Here is a 21,804-nt window from a genome sequence, read left to right as displayed (position 1 = left end):
ATGCAAGCTGCATGTTTACTTCTGAAATTTCTTATGTGAAATTTCTTATGTGAGCATTGTACACATGATTAACATGCTAATGTATTCCACTTGGGCAGAGCATAAGACTTCTTGTAGCCTGGATGATCTGGTTGAAGAAATCACGGTGGAATTTTTAAAGTGAAATGAAGCTTATCAGACCTACAAATAATTAATTAACATCATTTAATTTTATTATTTTAGAACTTGTTTTCAATAAATATGGGTGGGTCCAGAATGTCTGAATTTTTTTTTTCTGTATTAAGGAGAATGTTGTATAAAAGCAGTCACAAAACTTTACTTTTTGATCCATATTTATACAATCAGGCAAATCAGCAGACTCAGTGGTTAAGGCATTTGTTAATAACTAGTCAGATTCTGTTAGGAATTTACAATGCATTGGGGGCAAAACAAAGGAATAACTATTCTTCAGAAGTTTTCACTATTAATGACAATAATGCCTGTGTGCATGTACAGAAAGGTGATGATCACAACCTAATCCATCAAAGACAAGGGCGAGAAGGGTTTCCTGGTCTGTGAGGAGGAGAATGCAAACACAGCAAATGGGTCGACAGAGGGCGAGGCCACTCGTCCCAATCCGTCTCTCTTTCACTGTAGACAGGCTGATCATTTGGGTGAGTGACAATGCAAACGTTCAGTAAAACTGCTCGGACAAGTGGAAATGGGGGGTGAAAATTTGTCAAGGCTTTTAGTAAAACATGGTTCAGTTAATGAGATATTAAATCTTTCATTTATTCACAAAGTATTTCACAGTGCCTTCCCTGTGCCAGGAACTGTACGGTGCTTGGGTCTAAGCTGGTAAACAAAGCACATACAGCCACAGCCCCAGGGAACTCAGAAGCTAATCTGGGAGTCAGTGAATGACTCAGTAAACAAAAATGTCAATTTGATGTCATACCATAGTTATAAGATGGCAAGTGTTGGGTAGAGAATAATTTGGCTGAGGTTTTATTCACAGAATGCAGTCGTAGGGAGCCCCTCATGGAGTTGGTGCTTAAAACTAAAATTCAATAATGTGACCAGTCCATCACATGAAAATTTGGTAGCATCATTCTGAGGAAAGGAAATACCATGAGCAGAAGTCTAGAGATAGACAAAGATTAGCACGCTTAGGAAATGTGTGCTAGGAGGCGGAATTGAAGCTGGGGAAAGCAGAATGTGGATTATTTAGTTCTGTGTAGGCCATAACAAAGTGTTTGGAATTTGTGCAGTGATGAACACATGCATAAATTTCATTACCTCTTTAATATTTGCTATTACATACAAATTCTGGAATACTTAGTATTGTATATTATATTGTTACCCAGTACAAATCCATAAATATCTTCTTTCATTGAAGAAAAATAATCTCAGACCTTCCAGTGGAAAAAACAGGCATTGTGATAGAACTAATATGCTGAAGAAAAATGGTAATAATTACTCTGAAATGACAGAGTCTAAGATTAAGTAAAGTGCCGAAAGGTTTGCCACCCTTGCTCTGTGATAAAATAGTATGACAAGAAGAATTCAGGAATTGAGTGTAATGGAAATCAAACAGCTCTTAGTGTGGATCTGTATACTTTGAGGAGAGGACAGAAATCTAAGAAACTTTAAAAAGTTATGAAATGAATATAGCATAACATATATATGTCAAGGATATTAAAATTAAGAGTGGTACTATAAAATGACTCCAATTGTGTAAAGCATTTCTTTTACTAGAATAGCTGAGGGAAGTGTACTAGGGCAGTCAATGTTATAAATAAATAAGGATTGTCACCAAAAGTGTATTTCCACTGTCATTTGCTTTTCACCTTAATACACACTTTTTTCAGTGGTAGCGATTCTCTGTGCCCTCCCACGTCTCAGGTTCCTCCCTGATTCTGAGTTCTTCCAACAAGTACTCTGTGTAACATACAGTATTTACCTTCACACAGTTACTCACTGCTCTTCTATAATTTTTGCTGGAATATTTACCAGACACTAAATATATAAATAAGATGCTGTCTCCTTAACTTGACCAAGATAAGGAAATACTTAAAAGAATAAGTACAGTACAGGATGGAAACAGTGACAAGTAGAGTAAAAGAAATTTAAAACACTGAGAATTAAATTCAGAAGCGTGATTACATTTGGTTGAGCTGGGGTTAAACAGTTGAGGAGGCTGCAGCAGCCTTTGTTGGAGATTTGGAGAGCAGGCAACATTTTGCAGGCTGGGACAGGAGTTCTAGGTGGTGGGGAGGAGGAGCAAAGGAGACACCAGCATACCACGTGGGGAAGGGACTGGAAGGATTGCTACACACTGATCGTTCGCTTCAACACCAGTTAGAATTACCCGCTGGCCACTCACTTTGCTCATCCCACTCAGCATCAAAAGACTATGTGCCATGATTGAAAGGAATCCACCTGGGCTGGATTGTTGCTCACAGTAGAGTACCTAGCTTAGCTTGCAAGTATGAGGCCTTGTGTTTGGTCCTCAGCAACACAGGAAGAAAGGAAGGAAGGAAAAGAGGACGGGAGGGAGGGAAGGAGGAAGTAATCCCCCTAGCTGGATAAAAATATTTATTCTCATAAGGCTTACGCATATCTGTTCTGTGTTAGCCAGTTTCCCAGTGAGTCTTAACTTGTGTAATTTACTCTCATGGTTGATTTCTGAGACCAATTTAATACAGAAGAAGACAGCATCTCATTTCAGAGACGAATTAGAAAGCCCTACAGCTTCTGTTGGTTGGTCCACTTGTCCAGAGGAAAGCCCCCTGCTACATCTGGGTAGACCTATGAAGGGACCTTCAAAATGAAGAACCCAAACCACCATCTAGGTCAGATGAATAAGCTTGAAAGCAAATTCTAAAGCCCTCCAAAAGCTTGCAGTGACAGCAGACCTGGGGACCATCTTTATGGTAACTTCACAATAGAACATTCCAGCTAAAATGCTCCTGGATTTGTGAACTTCAGAAAATATGTTAATTTTTGAAATTTTTAGATGCTAAATAGGGGAAATTTTTAAAGCATCAATATATAGCTAACACAGTCACCATCATCTAGAATAGTGCCTAACATAGAAATAATTCTCAATAAAAGTTTAGCATGGATTTTTCATTAACTTTGAATGTTCTCCAGGGAGTATTTTTCTTTGTGTTAAAAATATAGCTCCTCTATTATAGAATTCAAATAAACTTAAATACTTTTAAAAGCTAATAAAAATCTTAATTTAAAATTATTCAATACAAAACTTCCTTATTAACTTTTCAGTTAGTCAACTATTTTTGTTTGCCTCATCTAACTTCTATTTCTCTGAAGGAAACAAAATCCTGGCTCAAGAAAGTGTTGACTCAAATACAAAATTCTAAAATTATAAATGCAAATTACAGTCATTTGTGAATTAGAGATAGAGAGACCAAGGCCACACCAGGAAGCAAGCCCAGTCTGGGAACCAGCGCCACGCTAAGGCCGCCACAGGACTGGAGTAGACAGACCCCAGACCCTTCTGGCAATGGCTGACAAACAAGAAACACCACCTCCCCCCACCCATCCCACTCCCACAGCCATAAATGACCCACTTATCTGGAGAAACACAGGCTGTGATGATAGCCATGGAGGCGAAGTGCAATTGGATGCATGTGGTGCTTTGGTGTCTCACTGAGACTGCAGGTCTAGGGCCAATGGTCTGGTCACAGGTTCAGAGCAGAGTGGTACACAGTGTAACATCTTGAGGGGATCTCCTTCTGAGGTTGTAGCCACTGTTGATTCTCTATAGTCTTGTTTTGGAAGTCCTATATCATTTCCAGTGTTTTGATGGTTTGGGTTTTATTTTCTTTGTTTTGTTTGATTATGTCAAATCCAATGGCAGGAGCAGCTATATTAAAGATGGCAAGAAACATTATGGTAGCAATTTTGAGTTTACTATTGGCTTGTTTTGAAGTCCTTTATTGCATTCATTGTTTTGTTTTTATTGTTTTTGTTCAATTCTGTTTCATTTCATTTTTACTATGTCCAAAGTTATCAGCAGCTATTTTGAAGACATCAAGACAGATTATGGTAACTATTGTTGATTTCATAATGTTTTGAAGTCCTGTATCTCTTACACTAGTTGGTTTTGATTGCTTTTCTTCCATTTTGTCCTCTTTAAAATAAAATTTTAAAAATGTAATTACAGAGATTAATGTTGACTTGTCTTCTGAATCTTTCCTTCCATTATATTAAAAAGTTCCATTAAAAAGCCATAAGAGTGTCTGATTGAAATAGTTAAACACCACATTTCTTTTAATGAAAGGGAAATAAAGTTCTTTAAAGGATATAACTGTATGTATAAGTGTGCAAGATAGAATACCATGTACTAAGCTTTGTTAGTTCATCATACAGAGTGGTTTGTACTGTCATTGTTTGATTGTCCACTTTTTATGCTCTGATTATGTGCCTGGAACAACCACTAAGATAAAATATGTAATTTTTCAACTAGTGATTTCTTACTTTTTAAAAAATTTAGTAATATTTCTACCCTTTTTTTGTTTTGCTCTTTTTCTTTAAATAAATAAATACCATATCCACATAGCCACAATGATGACATAAAGAATTATTCTCCCTGAGATGGCCCAAGCCTTTATAATATTGATACTGAGATAATTTAAATGTGTATTTCATGAGTGTGGGCCACACAACTTAATGTAGCAGTCAGGCCCACAGTGGTTTCTAGTGGTTTCCACTCCAGTTGTCCAATGTTTTTGTGCCATCTTCTTGGGGACAATCTGGACAATAAAGTGCCCCTAACCAAGAAAACACAGCCAACATGATGTGAAGCTGTAGTGATATCATCATGCTGTGTGATTCCATCACAGCTGATTGGAGCTGCAGATCACAGGTGGCTGTCGTTAGAGAAGCTGCCATGATAGAAAACTGTAAAAGCACTGTAGGACCTCGGGTGGTCCGGGACAAGAAGGCAGCCTCAGCCCACATTAGGCAACAGCTAGGGTCTCACTCATGCAGCTGCTAGTTATTGAAGTCTTCTAAACCTCACAAGTGTTGGAAAGCAAATTCCTCCCCACTTGAGGCTCCCTGTGAGGATGCAGCACAGCTGACATCTTTCCTGCAGCCTTATGAGGACCTGGGCAGAGGTCCAGCCAAGCATAGCTGGCCTCAATGGCAGAACAGTGTCATAATTAATAATTGCTCTGTTAAGTTGCTTAGTCTGTGGTAATTTGGTACCCAGCTAGAAAAACTGACACGCTTTGTGATCTGACTTATTTCCTGTTCATGCTCTTCACATTTTTAAACATCTTTGACAATAATATATGTGTGTGTGACTTTGTTGCTGCTATTTCAAAATAAATTTAAATTAGCTCAAAAACACATATTACAAGGATAAATTTTAAAAATTATTTTCAAAGAACAAATTTACTATCCCCTGTATATTTTTTGCAACACTTGGGGAAGTGCTCTAAATGTGAATTTTTCTCTTCTGAAAAGGAAGGGTCATTTACTGTTTATGGCCTTCATGAAAAAAGTTTTTAATAGAGATGTGGTCACGGGGCAGGAAGTCACTCTGTGATGAATAAATTGCTTGAGCTTCACCATGTCAGGCCCGCCTACCTTTGTTCTGAAGAAGGGCCGGTTCTCCATCCTGATGGTTTCCTACCTTCATCCTCAGTGTGTGGGTGTATAATGACTGCATTAAGGGAACCCCAAAGTGTGGTTCATCTCATTCTGTGTGAGCTACACTGTTGTGTGAGCCTCAAACTATTTTTAGCCCATGCCATTCTCACAGCTGATTGTCACGGCACAAGGAAACAAGAAACAACTTCAGATGCAAAATAACCCCTAAGACTCTACTTTTATGAAACATCCAAGTGAAATTGAAATTGAGCTCCAGCAGAAAGAATTCTCTCACTTTCTCTCTCTCTTATAATATTTTCCATATTTTCCTGTTATTTGCTGTCTCTATGTTCACCTGGACCTCCAGGGGAGGAATGATTTCCCTCTGAATTCCCCTCTCCAGATTCTCACTTCTCTTTTCCCTTTCTCACCGGTTGTTCAGCTGCTGCTGTCAGCTGTGAAAGACTTTCATACAGTTATGTTTGTCGCCACGCGTTTTATATATATATATATATATATATATATATATATATATATATATAACATTATCTCCAACCTGCACTGGAAAGTCTGAAATTTAATAATTTTTAATAATTTTAAAATAAATTTTAATTCCTCTGTAAGCAGTTTCTAAGTGTGAATTTGACATTACAAAGATGGAAAACAAAGCAAAAGGTTAAAAAAGAACAAAATGTAAGTTTTTATAAAAATAGAGATTTACAAATGCAGACAAAGTTGTTGGGGGAGGAGCCCTCCCACATTGCTGGTGGGAAAGTAAATTGGTACAGCCACTATGGAAATCAGGACAGAGATTCCTCAAGAAGCTAAAAATAGAAATTCTGTTTGACCTGGCTGTGCCTCTGCTGGGCGTTCTCCTCAAACAGGTAAAGACATCAGATTGCAGCGGTGCCTGCAGACTCATGACTCCTGCAGCACAACTCACAGGAGCTGAGTTTTGGAAACCACCTGCGTGCCCACCAGCAGATGATGGATAAGGAAAATGGTGGTGTATATACACAGCGGAGGCTACTTCTCAGCCATAAAGGAGGACAAATTTGAATCACTGTAGGGAAACAGATGGATCTTGATATCATAATATAGTGAAAGAGGTCAGACACAGAAGGTTAAGTATCACATGGTTTCCCTAATACAAGAGTTGCTATATATGTATAATGTAAAGAGTAAAATAGCCATGTTAGGAAACACGGAGACAGACTTTATGGGAAAGCAAGGGTCTGAGGAAGGGGTACAGGAGTTAGGGAGAAGGACAGGAGGGGTGAAAAGACCACGGAGTGATACGGACCTAAGTCACCCGGGCTGAGTGTGACTACTGTGTATCACAATCCTCTAACAGTAAAAGTAAAATAAAAGCTGCAGTTCAGTCCCAGAAAAAAATGCTGACAGAGTGTTGAGGAGAAAAATATTCATTGAGCAACACATTTTTGGGTCCTCAATTTAGACTCTGACAAGATCATAGCTGTGTGGAATGTGACCTGATTGTGCAGGAAGCACACTGCTTCCCAAATACCCTGTCGTGACAGAAGTTGGACTGAGGGGAACAATGAGGACCAGGGGACCTCCCCCCCAGGTTGGGGGGGCAGCTTGGTTTTTCAGTGTCCTGGGCTCCGTGCTGAACTGTGATCAGTTAGTACGGTAATAGTAAAATAGGCCTTGGATAGGCAGAGAGTAGGAAGAACTTTCTTCTTCTAGACCAGGAAACTAGGTAAACAGTAATGGAAATGTGGGAAAATATATATGGGAAAAATGAATAAAATTTTTAAAAAGTGAACTAAGTGGAGAAATGAAGACAATATAGAGGACCTCCTCTCAAATCTCATTTTCCTAACAAGTACGTCAGTCTGAACTCCATATACATTTCCTAACCAAATTAGATAAAACCTGCAAAGTTTTATTCATTTTTGTGATATGATTTTCCTTTGGATGTGTACTTACCTGACTTGTCTGACCATAAAACATCTGGCGTATTCCATAGGGTTTATATTTCATTTATCCACAGATCACTAAATCTAGCAGTCCACAGCTGAGGTTGGGGCAGGCAGAGAATTTCATGAAAATAGTTAATGATGTTGTTCTGCTGATATATATTTGTAGTACATATGATTACATTGATTTTGGGAAATTCACACATAGCTGAATTGTATCCTGGTCAGTTTCCCTGCCTCTTCCTCTTCCTCCCTGTCTTCCTCTCTCCCTCCCCTCATCCCCTTGCCAAGCTCCAGGCTGTTCAGCTTCCTGTTTCCCACCATCTCTCCTGTTGGGCTCTTTATTCATATTTTGAGTTACTTCTTGACAGGACAGGGAGAGAAGTGAAGACACACTGGGGAGGAGCCGCATGGAGTCAGGGCTGTGTGGATTCATCACGGTGCCACAGGGAGCCATTCAGTGACACTTGTTTCATTTCCTTTTGCTCCCATTAGGAGAGTGGAAAGGAGCAGAGCTGTGCTTTGAACAATCCGAGGAGGAGGTTGAAGCAGGAAGGATGAGGCGACATGGTAGGAGGAAGAAGCAGGGACCTAGCCCAGGCAAAGGGAACAGGAAGAGAAAGATCCCAATACTGAGATCTAATGAACAAAGAAAGCAGGTTAAATTTTAATTCCTCTGTAAGCAGCTTCTAAGTGTGAAAATTAAGGGAGTTATTTCTATGGTTGATATCTAAAGGAACATTATGTTACCTTTTTGGTACAAAAGATGTTGACTTAAATACATTGCCATGAAGTCACTAATCTTATTTAACCTCTTACCGTCTCTCATTCTTACTCAGATTTGGGCAGAATACAGCAGAGAAGAAGCAAAGTGCCTGAAATCTGGTCGGACTACCTGCACTCAGATGCGTGACTTTGCACATGCACCAGCTGGACTTAATCACTATTTCTGTAGTCAGCTGATTTAAGAGCACATAGGTTAGTGTGCAGCGTGAGTACTGTAGGTCACTGTAAGATTAAGGGGTACTCAGGAAGCCCTGGGAACATGCAAGTATCCTGGGTATGTGAAAGTGTTGATGTGAGCTATCAAGGTGCACATTGCAAAATTCCGACCCCACATTTGATTACATACCGAACAAGGCATACCCTCCCCCATTCTGTATCTGCTTACGTGTGTAATGTGCTCAGGTGTTGGACTCGCAATTACTTTTACAATGGGGCTTATTAAGTTCATTGTTTTAAGAACAAAATTGGCATGCTTTGCTCACTGTCAGTGAATAAAATAAAAGGCACTTTCCACCCTTCTTTTGAATAAGAAAACATTTCCACACAATGAAACTATGAATTTAAGTGAAGAATATACTTTGGAATTTACAATAGCTGGCACACTATGTTCCTAGTTTTACTAAAAGTGTGAAATTTTAGTTAATTGCTCTGTTCTGAATTTTAAAGAGCAAAGAGTTCATAAATAATAAGCTTCAGTGGCAGTTTGCACAGGCTTTAAAACCTCTCAATGTACTTTTCATTGCCAAATATGTGATTCTTGTGAGTGTTGATGATTCCCATGAATTTTAAACCATTTTAAAATTCTCAGAAAGAGACTGAACTACACATGAAATTTATCTCTCATTCTGTTTTAATACAGCCCTGGATGTCAATGAGAAACCTCTGATTTCCTGACACATACATCCTTTAACATTTACAACATTCCCTTAAAGTAGGGCTCGTGAAATTACTGCTCCCTAACTGCATAACCGTGAGGAAATCTTCAACAACTGTGTGGTTAGAAGTGGGACGTGGGATACGATAGTGCATCCCTGTGATCTCAGAGCTCTGGGAGGCTGAGGTAGGAAGATTGCATGCAGATGCCCAACCTGGTCAATTTAGTGACTTAGTGAGACTGTCTCACAATAAACACAAATAAATAACAAGGCTGGGAGATGTAGGTCAGTACGAAGGCCCTGGGTTCAATCCTCCGTAACACTGTGCTGAAAAAGAAATTTAGGGTTACACAGTACATACGTGCACAATTTGTCTAACACACACACACACACACACACACACACACACATAAAAACACATGATATACATTTTGGAGAGAATTGTGAAGAGAAGAGACATAGACATCTCTCCATTTTCTCCATATTTGACAACCATTTGTTCACTGAAAGCATCAATCACTAAGAAACAGTTTACCTCTGGTCAACATCCTTAACCCTTGTAAATTACAAATTTCTTTGTTTTTTTTTTTTTTCACTCATTATTACTCACTACCTGCTCTGTGCTTTTCCTTAAAAAACATTAAAGTAGTAGGAAATGCATTGAAAAATTGGAAGTAAGGGTTTTAGAACTCAAAACATTATTTTGTATTTAAACAGTTTATTTATTTTCAAATGAGAATTATTAAATCTCACTTTCCTGGATTTACTTTTTCATACTTTTTCTGTTGTGCGAACACATACCTTCATTTGTGTGTTGGCAATACTTGATAGTTACATTCACTTGGGGAGACCTTTCATTAACGTATCTTCATTATTTTCTGTCCCCTTTTCCTGCCCTCACTAACTTCCCTCTCCTCCTGATTCCCTTTCCCTTCTCCAAAATGTTTTCCTTTTATTCTTTAATTTATTTATAATTTTGAGTTTTTCATGTAAGAGAAACCAGGTGACATCTAACTTTCTGATAAAATAGCTATACATAGACCTTATATCATAGTGATAAAAAAACATATGTGACTTACAAATCTGTGACCAACATCTTGCTAAGTAGAATTGAAAGCCTTCTTGCTAAAATCAGGAAGGTGACAAGAGAGTCAACTTTAACCACTCTTGCTCAAAATAGTACTTGAAACTTCAGCCAGTACAGTCAGGCAAGAGAATGAAAGAAACAGATGTGAATAGGAAAGGTTGAAGTTAAATTACTTCTATTTGAAGGTATTGTGATCCTTGCAATAGATGACCCCAAAACTCCAGTAGAACTCCACTCATTTACTGATAAAATCAGCAAAGTAACAGGGTACACAATCAATACACAAAAATCAATAACATTCTTGTACACCAAGATCTAAGGAGAAAAAAGTCAGGAAAACAATTACATTCAGGTTTACTTCCAAAAAATTAAATATTGAGGAATAAACCTAACCAAGGAAGTGGAAAACCTCTATAACAAAAACTATTGAACACTGAAGAAAGAGATTGAAGCAAATAATAGAAAATGGAGACATCCCTCGTTATACTTGAAAAAGCAACATTCTTCACAGGACTAGGAAAAAATGTTTTTAATTTATATGAAACCAGGAGAGACTCAGGATAGCCAATCCTGAACAAAAAGGGCAAAGCAAGAGACATCACAATTCCTGATTTCTAGTTTTATTGCAAAGCTATAGTAACAAAAACAGCATGGTGCTGGCAGAAAAATAGACACACAAACTAATGGAATAGAAGACACATAAGCAACCACATGAATCTTCAACCATCATATTTTTGACAAAGGGGCAAAAATATCACTGGAGAAAAGACAAGATCTTTAACAAATGGAAAACTGGTTATCTACATGTACAAGAATGACACTAGACTTATATATCTCACTCTGCATTACAATCAAATCAAAATCCTTTATTTTTTAAAGTTTAATTTCATTTTTAACTTATACATAAAAATATTAAAAGTATCTGTAATAATGCGTACCATGTGATGTTTTAATTTATATGTGTATTGTGTAATGTTTAAATCAGATTAAATATATCTATTTCATGAGTTTGATGAGATGAAAACACTGAATATCCTTTCTTCTAACTTCCTGAGATTACAGTGTCTAACACCTATAAGTATTCTAATTTCATAAAAAATGAATTGCAGATTTCACTAAGTAATTAAAAGTATTTATATCGATGGTTAATAAATGAGAATAAATAACCTAATGGAAAAACCACGTCCATCTGAAGCATCAGAGTAAATACAGCTGCAGTAAATACACCCCAGTACACTAAGGTTAATTGAAGTTTTCAAGACACAAAGTCTTTCTGGCCATATTGTACTATGATTTTTGTTCTGTTTTCCTCTGTTTTGTTGTCCAGGAAAGTTGTTTCTTCCCACAAGAAACCACTACATGTCACTGTGTGATCAGAATCTTCTTTTAAAATCTCAGATTTATAGCAGACACCTGAGTAATGGCAGATAAATACTTAACAAAGCCTCTGAGCCACAGCAGGAGAGAAGACTTGTTTGAGTAACTCCGTCCGCTGACTCCATGAGTTAACGGAAAGTGGTTTTGTTGCACTTAAATTTCCAAGAATACCATTCTCCACCGACCGCTTGCTCCCCCAATTGCTCCCCCAAGCAGTTAGAAATCCAACTTAAAAGTCGAGTTCAAGCCCAGTTTGGTGGTGCACACCTGTACTCTCACCACTCCGGGAGACTGAGGCAGTAGAATCACCAATGTGAGCACAGCTTAGGCAACCACACCATTTCTAAGACCCTGTCTCAGAAACTGGGGTGGTGCTGTGGATGTAGCCCTGACTTCAAGTCTGGTATTGGGAGGGAAAAACATCAGTGTTCAGAAAAAATAGAGCAATCAATTAATCTATTTCTTCCGAAAAACAACACAAAAAGAGGGGAATCAAATTTAGAGAACAAATGAACATTGAACAGTGCAGCATCCACACTATGGGAAGCAGGATGCAGCACACGGGTTCTGAATGTGGCTTTTGAGCTCCAACTTGGCCACCAAGGAAATGTCATTAGGCTCTTCTTTCAATAAGGCTTCCTTGCTGAAAGAAATGCTTGAGAAAATGATTCAGCTAAAATGTCATGAAATGGCCATAATTATTTTTCCCTTTTTCCTAATTTCAAACCTTCAAAGGGCTTTCTTATAAGCTCAAATGGTGTGATCCCTCTCAATTCAAGACTGAAAAACTGTGACAATCTCAAAATTATAAACAACATCATTGGTACAGAGGTGAGTATAACACTTGTGTCAATTTCAGGCATGTCTGAAAGGAGAAGCATGACCCACCACTGTTTCAGTAAATTCCTTTGAGACACCAGGCTTAGAAAAGGGCGGCTTTCTTCTCATTCTTGGGTTTCCTTTTGATTGGTGTATTCTAAAGGACTGTTTACAGGATGTACTAGGGAGCACACTGCAAAATTACAAGGCAGTCTCTGCAGTCTTTATGAAAGAACATTCTTCCATGTCACAGCGGGTGCTCTAAAGTTAGCTGCTAGTAGTGATTCCACAACAGTTAATCTGACAGACCAAAATCCATGCTGTAATTTCTCCAGGTTTCATCACCTCACATTTCTTCCCCCCAAATCATCAGTTGTTTGCACTTGTGGGAATTGGAAGGCTGAAATGAGATCCTTCTTCTTTCCTGATTTTCATATTCTCAGTTACATTTCTTTATTTCCTCCATTCTCTGGTTTTTTAGTGTCTCCATCAAAAACAAAAATGGCAGCTATTTAAATGAAAGATTCCATTTTTAAGCTTACACAGGTTTCCCCACAGAATACTCACAACCTCCTTCTCCCCCAAATGATAATACACATACACATATGGAGGAAAAGCTTAAGATCTAGAAGGAAGAAATAAGTATTGTGGAATACATAGGTTAACTTTACTGATTTCACTAAGATGGAAAAAGGGATTTTACTTGCGAATTCACACAGACCAGTTTGGTCTGACTTTCCTTCTCCTCCATAAGACCAGAGATGTAGTTGCAGCAGTATAGAAAGTGTAATCTCATTCTTCTAAAGAGCAAGAGTTGCGACACCCAGCAGTGTTCTGCATAACGGAATAATGTTTTGTATTTTAACCAAGGCAAGAAGAGTTTATGGCCAGTGACTTCTATTCTGTTATTATTTGGATCTAACATGACTCCCCAGATCTCCTGCACTGGGCAGGTGACTGGATTGTGGGGTGGCAGAACGGCTTTCTGTTGGGAGATGGGGTCCAGTCCAAGGGGAGTAGACTGGTCACTAGTGGTGCAGTCTAGAAGGTTTTATCCTGTTCTGCTCCTGCAATAAAGAAAGTGAACTGAAGTACACACCTCTTATATTAAACCTGATGCTGAACCGCTAAGAACAGAAAATGATAACCTTCTAAAATTAAGTACTGTTGAATACAAAGTTCACACATATCTACTGAATGTCATCAATAACTTATAGACATTAAACTAGAGAAAATAATTCCATTTTATTACCTAGGATTCATCTGTGTGTTTCATTTGCTCTTACTCAGTGCATGCTGGCATTCTTGTCTTTGAATCGACCTCTTTCTACCCTGTAGAATTAAAAGTGCATGTGACACATTTAACCAGGGCCTTACTTCTTTTTTTTTAACAGTAAAAAAATGCTTTAATTGGAAGATCAGAGGGAAGAGAGGACAGAACTCCATTTTAAGTAGCTGGAGAAGGCACACTTTAATATAGAGGTTCGGACTGGTCCACCCACAAAGGTCAGAGACAAATTTCAAGGACTGGATGGTGGGTTTGGGTTCAGTTCTTATTACCTCAGTCCAGGTGTCTTAGTTCTGAAATCTTTATGGATGATGGGTGGTGTCCTTCGCAGGAGAGCACTGTCCTCGTGGGGATTTAGTCATATGGGGCTCCACCTTACCTGGAGACCAGGTGATTACAGGTAAGGAGACCAGGTGATTACAAATCTAGGACAATGTTTGGAGAATTCTGAGTATAAGTCTATGTCTTTGTAAACCTCTTACCTTGTTGCCCTCTTCTTAAAGAAAAATGAGATCATGTAAAGTCCAGGGTAATCAACCCTAGCTGACCAGCTCCTAGGAAGTCATTTAGTAAATGGTCAACATACACCTGCGCAGAGCTGAGAAGAGATCTGACCTAGTATCTACTGTAATGAAGGATGTAACATGAGGGTCAACCTTTGATCCATTTGTAGTTACCTTTTGGACACCTGTAGGCTCAACTTAAAAGCCATGGTTCATAACAAATATTGCCTTTAAGGGCATGATTTTTCCAGAAAACACAAATCTTGCTTTTAATGAGTAGCAGGTAAGGGCTCAGGTTTGTACCTGTCCCCCATCTCTGTAGTGGTCCCTGATTATGTCATGACAGTACCCCCACCCTGAAGTTGTATACTTCTTAATTTTTATAGGAAAGAAACACAAAGATTTTTTTTTATTTTCAAAATATTATTAACTATTTCACTGTGTGATTGTATTTTCTTGTTGGGTGTTAAAGACATAGTAGATATTAAAAATTAATTTTATTTTACTGTTTTTCTTTGATTTATTTTATTTTTAAATTTATTTAAAAGATAATGAAGACATGCAAATAAAACAGAATAAAGCCAATCAAAACAAACCAGTGTAAGTGACAGAGGACTTCAAAACGATAGGAAATCACCAAAGGTTACCATAATGCCTGTTGTTGTTTTCAAAATAGTTGCAGATACCTTCAGATATAGTAAAAAAATCAAACAAAACAACAGAGTAGAACCAATAAAAACAAAACAATGAATGCATAAAGGACTTCAAAACAAGCAAATAATACATCCAAAATGGTTACCATAACATATCTTGTTATCTTTGAAATAGCTTCCTATGCCATCATTATAATAAAATCAAACAAAACAAAACAGAATAAAATTCAATCCCGCAAAACAGTGGAAATTATCAGGACTTCAAAACCAGATAAAAGGGAGTTAACAATGGCTCCCATCTTCAGAAGGAGATCCCCCTGAAATGCCATCATCTACCATCCTCCAAATAGATGATCAGACCACTGGCCCTAGACCTGCAAAGTAAGAGAACATAAAACACCACAAGTATCAAATTCTATTTCACCTGAATACCCATCATCACAGCCTGTGTTTCCTCAGATCAGTCAGTCACTTATACAGGGTGAAGGTGTGGGGGGAGTATCGGCTTCTCTTGTTTCCCAGCCCATGCCTCAAAAGGGGCTTGGGTCTGGCTGTCTCCCCAGCAGTGCTGGTTGCCAACACTTAGCACTGATTTGCAGGGAGTGCTTGCTGCTTGGTGACTTCTTGTTCTCTTTCCCTGTAGTCCACAATGGTGCTTACTCATGGGAAAAGGCTGGGGTCTGATTGTCTCCAAATTTCATTTTACTCTTAAGATCAATCAAGGCTTCTTGGGAGACACATAAAGAGCTTCTCATCTTCTTCAGATCTTTGCCATTTTTGCATCTTCCAGGATGGACCAAGGTCTTGCTTGACCCTGTGGCCTCTCTGGGAAGCATGAGTACACCCCCTTTTCAGGGGTCCTCTTTTAGCACAATGCACATTGGCTGATTCATGTCCATCAGGATCCACAATACCTCTGCTTCAAAGGTTGGGGGACTCACTGGAGTTGCAGAGCCCATTCATCTTGCCTGTGACCCTGTGTGACCTTAGAGGGTAAAAGCCAAAACACTGACTGTCCCCTGAGTCCTTTCATTTCCCTTAGTTTTGGCCTCCAAACTTCAGTTGTTGACCACTCATTACAGTGTTGGTGGGATTATAAACTAGTATCACCACTGTGGAGATCAGTGTGGATATTCCACAAAACCTAAAAGTAAAAATTCCATTTGATCCAGATATACTTCCTTTAGGTATTTCCCAAAAAGAAATAAAAATATCGTATTGCAATGATACCTGCACACCCAGTTTATAAATAAATAAACTGATAACAGCTAAATCTTGGAAAGTGGCCTGTATGCCCAGATGGATGGGACAAGTAAATGTGATGTATGGGCAATGCACACAGTAGAGTATTTCTTGGCCATAAAGAAGGATAAGATTGAGTTATTTGTAGGAAAATGAACGCAACCTTATACCACCATGCTCAATAAATCAGACACAAATTAAATATCACATGATCACATGGTTTCTTTTATATGAGAAATCCAGAATATAAATATTCAAAGATCAAATAGAAGAGATGAGACAGAAAGCAATGGTGGACTGCAGAGGGTAAATGTGGATGAGGATGAGGGGAGGCAGAAGGAGAGGGAGGGGAGGAGGAAGTAACACAATTAAGGTATGATCTATATATACCCCGATTCCTTAAAATAATGTAGTTATTGTGTATTATATACATTTACTAATAAAAAGAAACTAAAGAAATCTTTCTAAGTGGTGTAGGCCAGATATTGGCAAGTGGCCCACCCAGCTTGTATAGTTTCTGAAACAATAATCTGTAAGGTATCATTCATATCCCTTTCTAATTGGAATTATCATGGCCGCAAGTCAGACAATATCATTTTCATAATGCTGAGAGCAACACTAAGGTTGATTTCCAACACGGCCTGTGTTCATTTTAAGGAAGTCCATTAATTTCAGCTGCTGATCCACATTTCCAAAGCCCTCAACACTTTCCTTCTCTCTTCTCTCTTCTGTCTTCTGCTTTTCAGACCAAGCCTTCTCCTATAACGCCTAGTGGTGACAGAGATTTTCAGACTACACAGACAGGTAAGAAGTGAGGAGGTAAGATTTCTCCTTCCTTGGATCTTTTAAATGTGATTTAAATGACCTTTGCCAAAGCCAGCCTGTGCAGCGTGGGGCCATGGCAGCTTGCCTGGCCCCCAGGACAACTGAGAGACAGCATTTTTACCTGTGTTGTCTCAGCATCTGCCACCCCTCCTCTATGCACAGGGTTTCCAGCACATCTAAACAATGGCCAGTATCCACAGTGGCTGCCCCAGCTGCCTGTCTGCCTGGACAATGAAACTAACCTGCCCAAGAAACACTTACGTAACTGTTGGCCTTCTGTTAACAAAGTTGTATAGCTATAGAGACTCGTTTTTCTTAGTAGTTCTATTAGTTTTCAAACTTTAGAGAAAAGTTGCAAAGACCATAGGACTAATTATTTGGAACAACAATCCTTTCTATTGCAAGCAACAAAATTTATAGATGCTAAAATGAGTGAGCAAAAGTTTAAGGAGAAATAGGTTTCTTGGTTAATGTCAAAGTATCACCCTTAAAATATTTATTGTTACAAGAACAAAATTAGTAATTTCACCAAGAAGAAAGTCATCTTAGGGAAGAGGTTAAGGTTTGCATCTCTAGGAGGGATCTATATGTATATCATTTACAACCACTGTGATCTACATTGCAGTTGATTTCCTGCTCCTAAAGCACAAATTCAATCTAATTACGTGAAATCAACAAATCCAGCTTAGAGAGACTAATAAGAATTTGTGACTAGTACTCTTCAAATAGTCACCATCATGAAAAAGAAGGCAAGATTGAGAAACTGTCACAGATTACTGCATCTAAAAATTAAAATTAGTACAGGATTGTGGGTTACATTGTAGAATCGGCAGACAAAAAATATGCTGCTTGTGTTTGGGGAAAACTTGACATTTGCAGAAAGTTTGGAGTTTAATAATATTGTAAAATTCACATAATTGTGTAGCTTAGTTAATTCCATTGTACTGATGTCAGCTTCTTGGATGTGATTGTCATGTTTACAGTTATGCAAAATGGCAGTGTAATAGAGAGCTAGGGATGCCCAAATTGTTGTTAATTGAGTTTTTGTCATAAATATAGTTTTAATCACAGATAGAATTCGAGAAATTCATAGCATATCACATTGCAAATTTAAGTGTGCATATTATTCTTCATGGGTTTTTTAATTTTCTTGGTGCAATATTCTTAAGAGAAATAGTTTTATTTAATTCTTAGGCTTTATTTTTGTTTTATTCATTCCATGATTGCTGTACATAAAGTTCACATTTGTCTTTAAGAATAGATGCACGTACACAACACACTTGGATTCCTTTTCACTCTCTTCCCATCCACGTCCCTAACCTCCTTCCGTCTCTACATCCCATCCCCATTTTCATTGCTACTTTTGTTATTATTTTAGTTCATGTTTACAACAATCAGTGTTTGCATGCATGGTGGGTTTTTGGTATGAGCACTGGAAGACCAAAAGAACTGGAGATCAACATCCAAAGGGGAGGGGAAGATTGGAGCTCCTCCATAAAGGGACGCTTTTTTTTTTTTTTTTTTTTTTTTTTTTTTTTTTTTTTGTCTTTTTTGAGATGGAGTCTCTCGATGCAGCTCAGGCTGGCCTTAAGCTCACTTTGTAGCCCAGGCTGGTCTTGAACTCGCAATAATCCTCCCACCTCAGCCTTTCAAGTACTAGGATTACAGGTGTGAGCCACTACGTCAGGCTAGGGATGCATTTTCTTCTCTCCTATTTTAATTCCATCAATGCCCCAAGCCAAAAGTTTGATGCCACCACATCCAGGGTGGGTCTTCCCTCAGCAGTCTGCCATGTGGATCAGCTTCAGCCACGCTCACTGCTTTCCTAGTCTGCTGGACAGTCTCTTCTGAAGGCTCGCTGACATTAACAATTAACAATCTCACTGCCAGGGCTACTTACCTGGAGTCTCATCATAATTATAACCACTGGGCCGTGTGGGTAAAAATAGTATAGTGACACACTGCTCAACAGGGAAATGGCATATTTCTCAAACAATACCATCTACCACCATCCTGATGGGCCTAAACCCTCTCCTTCTTCCTACAACTCAAATATGTAACTACCCTTTGCATGGCTTTCTAAAAAAAAATTATTACTGTGTGTAGGCAGTATATAAATGCTAATATTCCCTCCGTGGAGTTGGTGTGTGTACACAACATGCCTTAATTCCTTTTTTCAGCCCATGTCCCTTTCCTCTGTCCTACCTCACTCTATGCCTTGATCCTCTACCCATTTGAGAAATACCTACTTCCTACTGTCTTTTATTTTGCTCTTTATTTATAATTTGGGTTTCTCAGATAAGAGAAAATGTGCTATTTAAGCTTCTGCATCTATTTACTTAATATTATGGTCTCAAAGTGGATCCATTTTCCTACAAATTATTCAAGTTTCTCTTTCTTTAGGCAGGTAGTACTCCACTGTGCATAAACACATTTTCTTTATCCATTCATCTGTGGCTGGACACATAGGCCACTTCCCAGATTAAGCACTATGAATTGTGCCTCTACAGACATAGGCAGGCACTCATCAATATAATGTGAGGTCTTTAACTCTGTTAAAAAGATATCTACGAGGAAACTATCTGGTTCAGATAGAATTTATAGTTTTGAATTTTTGAGGAATCTCCATCCTGATTTCCTAGTGGTTGACATGTCCAAACTATAATTTGTAACCCCTCAGAAATTTTCTTTTCTTTTACTTTTTGCAACTTCAACAAATGGCATCATTAAAAACCCACCCAGAGCCCCAAAGCTGTAATTCAGTCTTGACTCTTCTTCACTTCTAAATACCCTAAGTGACTGAGTCCTGGGCCCCTTTTTTGCCAAATGTAACCACCTTTCTCTATTACCCTGGGTACTAATGTAATCCAGGACACTTTCATCTTTCATTTGATTCTGGAAAAAAAATTAGCTGATACTCCTGGCTTCCAATCTATTCCTCTCCCAGGAACTTTTCTCTTTGCCCAGAATCCATAGAGGCTTTTGAAAAGTATATACCAGCTAAGTCACTCTTCTAACACTCCAGAGGGAAATCTCTCTGTCCCTCGGAATGCGTGGGCACCATAACATTTTTCAGTGGTTTACAGGAGCCCACAGTAAGGGTCCCTACCTGTTTCCACACATCTCTCCCCATCTGCCCTCCCAGCGTCCTAACCCTCACCACGAGGATCTTACATTTTGAGCTGTTCCTCTCTCTGCAAAGAGACATCTTTGTCTGTGGATGGACTACTGTCTCCACACCTCTTTGTTGTATAATCTTTTACTCATCCTTGAGATCTCACCAGAGTTGTCATGGCTTTCTCTGGCCCCTCCGAGTTAGCTCTCTCTGCTCACTGGCCCAGCAGTGATTGTTCTGTGCTGGAATTTCTGGCTTCATAATGTCTTTTCCCACAAGCCCTTCACCTTCATGTGGCCTGGGCTCCAATACAGATTTGGCACACTATAGACAAAGAAGAGAGAAAATAACTCTGTTCTTTGCTTTGTCTTGACCTAGACACTACTTTCTCCAATTGATTACTCCTTTGTTGCCCTTTTAATACTCTGAATTCCCTCCATTCTGTCCTATCAAGATATTTGCATTCTTGCAAGTTATATTGGAAAACCAAAGTATGTCAAGTCCCATTTAGACTAACATGATGGGAAATTCTGGGTACTTAGTGGTGGCTTGCTAAGGAGGGAAACACTGAAGAGTCCAGGCAGAAGGTGTCCCCAGGGGCTGCCTATAGGGAAGAAAACACAGGATATGAATTTTGTTTCTAAAATACTATGAGTAAACACATTTTTGATTACTTAATGCTGTTAAATCATTGATTACTTCAGCTCTTTTTGGAACTCCATACTTAGGAACACTTTGTTCATTTTGGAAAGCTGGAATGTGAACATGAAACACAGTAGGAGATTTGGACCTTCCTTGGCCATAAGTTAACAGGTTAGTGGGGTAATAAATATATAAGGGAACGTTCCAGTACCATCAAATGATTGCTTCTGATAGGTCACCATACAGAGCACAGAGGAGCATGTGGCAACAGTGTCTGTTAGAAGTCCAGGAAAAGGAGAAGAGCATGAATCCCATGCATATTAAGTTAAGAAACCATCAACTGCTGAGACTCATTATTTGAAGTCATAGAGTTAATCCTTCCTACATCAAATCCACACTTTTTTGTAATTAATAAAAATAATATGTGCCCAGGAAGATTACATGGTTAACCTAAGCTTACCCAACAGTGTCAGAATCCTAATTACAAACATCCTCTCCCCCCAAAAAATGAGCTTTAAATTTAAAAAAAAAAGAGAAAGTTTTTGTGAACTTTAATTGTCTTGGGAGTCATATATTTGCAAACTATCAGGCTTTAAAAATCTTCCATTTGTATTTATGGAAACAAGTCAGGAGTGTTTGCACAGTGAAGGACAATTTCCTCTTCCTTCCTAAGAGTCAGTTAATAGACCAAAGAAATTGGCTGTAAGCACTGTTTGAAAAGAACGAAATGTGAGGATTTCAGCCCTGTATGCCAGACAGATGCAGAAATCTAGAGAAGGGTTCAGGTGGCTTTTGTACCTTTGTCAGGTGACTTGATCCCTTACACCTAAGATGCTCATCAGAAATTTTATTTCTTTAATTTTTTTTTTTTTTTTTTTTTTTTTTTTTGTCTTTTTCCTTTTTATCGGTACCGGGATTGAATTCACAACTGCCTGCTTGCAAGGCAGGTCTTTATGCCACTGAGCTAAATCTCCAGCTCTGAAATTTTATTTCTTATTTTAAGTGAATCTGTTTAGTCTTCTCTCTACCTATATACAATTGTGTA

This window comes from Cavia porcellus, unplaced genomic scaffold, assembly GCF_034190915.1.
Source record: "Cavia porcellus strain 051 isolate PalLab524CR breed Dunkin Hartley unplaced genomic scaffold, mCavPor4.1 scaffold_4, whole genome shotgun sequence".
In the NCBI taxonomy this organism is placed as follows: Eukaryota; Metazoa; Chordata; class Mammalia; order Rodentia; family Caviidae; genus Cavia; species Cavia porcellus.
This window is presented reverse-complemented; position numbering follows the sequence as displayed.